This window comes from Labrus bergylta, chromosome 11, assembly GCF_963930695.1.
Source record: "Labrus bergylta chromosome 11, fLabBer1.1, whole genome shotgun sequence".
NCBI lineage: Eukaryota > Metazoa > Chordata > Actinopteri > Labriformes > Labridae > Labrus > Labrus bergylta.
This window is the reverse complement of record NC_089205.1, coordinates 29472551-29478550: the sequence shown is the minus strand read 5'-3', so window position 1 is coordinate 29478550 and position 6000 is coordinate 29472551. Positions and strand designations below refer to the sequence as shown.

General features: G+C 43.0%; 1 protein-coding gene and 1 long non-coding RNA gene across 5 annotated transcripts in view; one reads left to right on the top strand and one right to left on the bottom strand.

Annotated features, from left to right (window-relative positions):
- LOC136180505 (uncharacterized) overlaps positions 1 to 6000 on the top strand; it is a 259135-nt gene that overhangs the window by 51072 nt on the left and 202063 nt on the right. The window lies entirely within an intron of this gene.
- The window catches only part of si:ch211-137a8.2 (uncharacterized protein LOC777613 homolog), a 34162-nt gene that overhangs the window by 17523 nt on the left and 10639 nt on the right, over positions 1 to 6000 (bottom strand). The gene's annotated exons all lie outside the window — the stretch shown is intronic.

Genomic DNA, 6000 nt, shown 5'->3' with positions numbered 1-6000 from the left:
AAGTTTCAAGTCCCAGAATAGAGAGTCAGAGCATGATTTTTTAAATGAATAAGCGACGCAGGACGGTCGCCTTCGACCAGATAACAACGTGTGCTGCGAGGGAGAACACTCGTTTTTGAAAATGGAGTCCGGTGCGTTGAAGAAAGAGATGACACAGCTGTTTCTGGTTTCTATAAGAAATATAAGAAAGACTTGTGTCAGTCACTGGGGTAATATTGAAATGACTTCATCCAAAGACTGTAAAACATGAACATTTTGGGGCGCTGGTGTCTGGGGGTCAGTTGGCGCTGATGTGCGGACTATGTGGACATTGCGGGTAAGACTGGGATCTGTTTTCTGAATGTGCCGGTTTGATTTTGGTGTTTTTGTTTTGGCTTTTTGCAGCACGTTTCTTTCATTTGCAGAAAGTTGAGTTGAACTTTTTGCTTTCTGAATTTAAATAATTTCTAAATTCACTTCCCCTTTTCCAATGTCGTCTCTGCTTCTGCTGCAGGTCGGTCGCCCTCAACAGCCACCGTGACAACATGCGAGTAATAACGAGATTCAGACCTTTTGCAGATTTGATCGAAAACAGAAACGAGCTAAAGAAACCAAACTCGTGTTTATTTCTGCTGTAAAAATTTTACTTTTAATACAGGATCTAATGGAGGTTGTTTGGCTTTTGCAGCCAGCCTCTAGTGGACACTTGAGGAACTGCAGTCTATTTGCACTGATGCGTTGACTTTATGTTTCTACACCTGAGGTTTCCATCTGACTTTCACACCCAGGTGGATGCATCAGAAGGTGAACAATTTAACAACCTAAATTAAATATGGTGAGTCTCTCCACCGGCTCAGAGAAACGAGGAAGAGGAAACCAAAGAAAATCATTCAGTCTGGTAGATTAAATCCTCCATGATTCACCATTACCCCATTCACACTAACACACACACACACACACGCACACACCGCCGCCTTTACTGATGTAGAGACAGATCTTTTTCTAAATGACACAGAGAGAGAGAGAGAGAGATGTCCTGATTTATTCTGTACCTCTCTCTTCCTGTGTGTAATTATCTCCTGATTTACAGACGCAGCAGCTGATCACACAGTCGCCTCTCTGCACTGACACACGGGCTCATTCACTGACCTGACTTCACTCCCCTTCAGACCTCCTGTTCACGCTGAAAACACAGAGGCTAGATACCATACTGCAGGATTTATATTTCTGTGTTTGCAGGGAAGTAAATGTTAACGACATCTCTGCTCATGGAGCTCATCTTTAATTCTGTAATATCTAACATACATATCCTCTAGCAACCTTCTTTTTCCATTTACTTCCTGTGTGTGTGTGTGTGTGTGTGTGTGTGTGTGTGTGTGTGTGTGTGTGTGTGTGCGTCACACACCTGTGAACTTCCAGCCTCCCAGACTCATAAATCAAGTTCTTCCTCTAACACCACGGGGGGCTGATCAGGCCAAGGTCTCATCCTCCAAAACTCCCACCTGGGGACTGTGTGTGTGTGTGTGTGTCTGTGTGTGTGTGTGAGTGTGTGTGTGTCTGTGTGTCTGTGTGTGTGAGTGTCTGTAATAGTAGAGTTATGAGGCCAAGGCTTCAGCCCTGCACCACAGAGAGGCCACATCGATTCTACTCACTGTCTGTCTGCATCAGTGAGTGAGTGAGTGAGTGAGTGAGTGAGTGAGTGAGTGAGTGAGTGAGTGTGTGTGTGTGTGTGTGTGCTCATTCCTAATCAACTTTTTGATTAATAATCAAATCCTTAACTTAGTGAGTTGCAGTAACCAGAGTATGCACGTGTTGTTGTTTTATCCTCCATGTGCTCGGCAGCGCGGGTCAGAGACGATGTATCCGTCCTGATCTGCCCGGCAACAGGTGACCTAAACTACAGCCTCAGCAGAGACACACAGACTCACTGAAGATTAAGATGAAGACAGTTTGTAGCCTCGTCTACAGAGAGCGAAGTGGGAAAACGAACGAGAACACACACACACACACACACACACACACACACACACACACACATACACACACAGCTGATTTCACCAATGAAATGAGTGTGAATGGAGCTTCATTCAGTGAGTGAGAGAGAGAGAGAGCATTTTTATGAGTTGATGAGTCACCAGCTGCCAGGGCTGAAACACACACTGTACTGCTGCCACACACACACACACACACAATGAATCACTATAATGGACTTTTATTTTTCATTCAGTCGTTGTCAGGTGATGTAAACATGCGTCGTTATGAACAGATGGTGAATTAAAAAGCCCGTGCTGCAGCTCTACAGAGCGTTCGATGGAGGACAATGCCTTCCTAAACTCCCGTTGGCCTCCTCGCCGCCGCGCTGGTCACGTGACTGAAAGCTATGAATTGTTCGTCCGTGACCGGTGATGTTCTCATATTCTTGATGTTCATGGTTTCATCATTTTCTGAATTTATAAAACTGAAAAATCAGATCTTAGCAATAAATCCAAATTCAGCATTAAAGGAGCAGTATGTAACTCTGACCCCTAGTGTTTAAAATGGGTACTGCAGTCTAAATTCTAAACATCATAGAGAGCTGTCTCCTCCCTCCTCTCTAGAGTGGATGCTCACTCAGGTCACCATGTGGTGGACTCTGAAGCTTCAGTGTTTATCCAGCTCTGCATGGGTCTGTAAACCTTTCTGTGTTCTAACCTCTCTCCATTTTTCAAAAGCATCTCCAATATTGATCCTAGTTTGAGCACGTTTCTGCTCGTGGAGCTTATTAGAAACATGCAGAGGCTTTTTAGGTCGGGTACAATCACTTCTATCTGAACCACTTCTCTTGACCGCTTCCATCACTGCAACACCTGTTGACCTGATAACTGCTCTCATATCTGACAAACTGAGGGGCGTCCAAAACGGTCGTGTGGGGGGGTGTCTTAAAAGCGCTTCCTTCTCTGGTCCAAACAAATCCAGAGCATTCAGGAGCAGAATCTAAAGTTAGAAGGAGGACATACTGGCTGCTGCATTGTTGTCAGAGAAGCCAGCACTTCAACATAGCATGTTTCCTTAATGATCAGAGAGTAAGATACCTTTATCATCTCACTCTCTACACATCTCACTGACTAACAGCTTGCAGTGTTATCGTAGTCTTGACTTAAAGTCCATGCTGCTGCTTCCTGCATCGATCTTTGAATGAGACGAAGCAATAAAAAAACAAAGGTGCATGAATGTGACTCACAACATGTCATTGAGTGATTCTACAGAATCAGAGAGTTCAAAGCCAACAGCAGGTTTGAGAGTGGAAGTATTCCTGGGGTAAGATTTGAATGTGATGAACCACACAAGCACACACACACACACACACACAAACGCCTCTCTCAATCAGGGCAGACTGAAAGTGAGTCTGATACCTGACATTATCGATGACATCACTGATGATGTCACAGACATAACCAGCTGGGCCAGACACAAAAAAAAGAAAGAAGCATTCCCGCCATCGTATTGGACGGATGAGCTGACTGTGAAGAGTCTGATTGGCTGTGATGATTGACGCCTCATCATCCAATATGATCCCCCTCGTGTCTCTGTGTGTGTGTGTGTGTGTGTGTGTGTGTGTGTGTGTGTGTGTCTCAGATCTGCCAGTAACCTCTTTGACTTTGAACAACAAACGTCTGAAACAAACAGGCGGCCGGTTATCATCGCTCTCTCTTCCTGTTTGTTTCCTCCTCAGAACTCAAACCTCTGAATGAAGATTCAATAAAAGGTTTTTATGTCTTTATTAATTTATCACATAACTACCCATAATAAAGGGGGCGGGGCTGACCTCCATCTCTGACACGCCAAGCAGACGGCAGAACTAGTGGAGAAGAAGGTCGACTCACGTCTTGACCAAAAAGTTGCACTTGAACACACCACAGAGACTCCAGCCGACGGCCAATCACCACGTACGTTCTGCTCATTAGAGGAAATAACTCTCCATGCCAGCAGGGGGCGGTAGTCCGTTGTTTATGATACGAGAAGACCATTTTCACCCCGCTGTCGCTCACCACTCGTATTATAGGTCGTCTACTAATGGAGAATAATGTCTGATAGAAAGTAGAAAATGGCGCTGGCGTTGTCAGCTCTTGGTCTTTTAGTGGAAAAAGAAAAGAAGAGGAGGAGGAGACAAATAAGGAGAAACCACACTAATGGGTGAAAGCATGGAGACTACAGAGACATGCTCAAGAGGCTTTACTGAACCTGAGAGGAGAGCTGGAGAGAAATGAAACAACAGAACAGCCAATCAGAGAGATTCCTCTCACTGACCGCTGATTCAACATGTCGAATCGGAAAAAAAGGTAGACGGATTAAAGAATCATCCCTGCATTCTTCACTGACACTCCTGAGTTTGTTCAGAGTCTCGTCTTGTTTCCTTCACTGACTCCTCCCCCTGCGCAGACGACGGTTCTGGTCTTATCAGATCCTCGTCTGCAGCTCGGCTTTAATTGAATGAGTTTAAAGAAAACCTTGTTTCCCCGGGAGTCGTTATCAGGAGTCTGAAGTCCGTTTTCTAAACTTGCTTTTTAAAAGGTCATGTGGTGTTCAGTGGTCTGCAGAACTCTTATCAAGTCTTTCTCTCCCTGTTGGCAGATGTTTTTTGTTCGATACAGGAAAACTTCTTAGAGAATATTTGATGTGTGTGCGGTGATGTAGCTGCAGCTCCGCCTGCAGGAAAGAGTTTCAAGATATTTATTTGTCACATGCTCATCCAGATGTGCAGTGAAATGTAACGACTGTTCTGCAAGGCCATGCAATAAACACTCAAATTACTAATACACATATATACAGTAATATAGAAATATTATGTAAATATTAAATAAAATAAAATAATTAAAAAATAAATAAATAATATAAAAATAAAATAATAAAAAATATATTTATAAAAAATAAATAAAAATAATTTAATTAAATTAATTTAAAAAAAAAATATAATAATATAATAATAAAATAAAATAATAATATTTGAATATACGAAATATAGAATAATGTAAACAGTGTAAAGTGTCAGTGTGCAGATGTGCAGAAGCAGGCGGAGGCAGCTCAACTCATCCCTGCTGAGATGATGAGGATATCACCTCTTCCTCTCAGCTGCACGCTGAAGCAGCACACCGAGTGGATTCATGTCATTAGGATTAAGAAACAGGCTTTTGTTGAACCTGACGCTGATACGGAGCTGAGAGAGGAGATGGAGGTGAGAGGAAAAGAAGAAGAGTAAAGACTCTGAGGACTCAGCTTATAGACTCATTTAAATAAGATTCATGTCCTGAGATCTGAAACGAGCTCTTAAAGACGAGAGAGGAGTTCATATATATAAAACACAGCTTTTTAAAGCAGGCCGCTCGGAGGTGGATTTATGACACGAGGTCTGCAGAATCACCAGAAAATATTCAGCTGTGGAGTTCACTGATGTGAAGGAAAGGAAAGGTCACAGCTTCCTGATGATTATCGCCCCGGTGCTCCAGAGTCAGGGGGCCACATGCGACCAAACCTGTCCCCTCCTGACGTCGAATAAGCTGTCCCAAGAGTAGGCCTCTAGTTGGACACTTTAATGTGTAACCTCACAATTATTTAAATCACACCTTTAATGTTTGCACGGACTGTTTTTTGATCACTTTCTTCTTTTTAAACATTGCTAAAACAAATGTATTCATCTAGGGGGATTCTTTAAAAAAATGTTTGGGTTAATATATATGTATGGGAGGGGGGGGGGGGGGGGGGGGGGGGGGGCGTCGGTTTTGTGGTTAATTTGTAACAAATGTTTCATGTCATGTATGTCTTTGTAACCTGCTACTGGATGCTTTGAATTTCCCTCTGGATCAATAAAGTATCTAAGAAACTCCCCATACAGTGAGGCTGTCGACGTACCTTTTCACATCACATGCTTCACATTCTTTATTGTCCCACAAGGGAAAATTTGCGTTGCAACAGGAGCACACAGCAGACAAGAAACACAAGGACAACATCACCATAAAACCAAAACTAACTCAAAAAAATAAAATC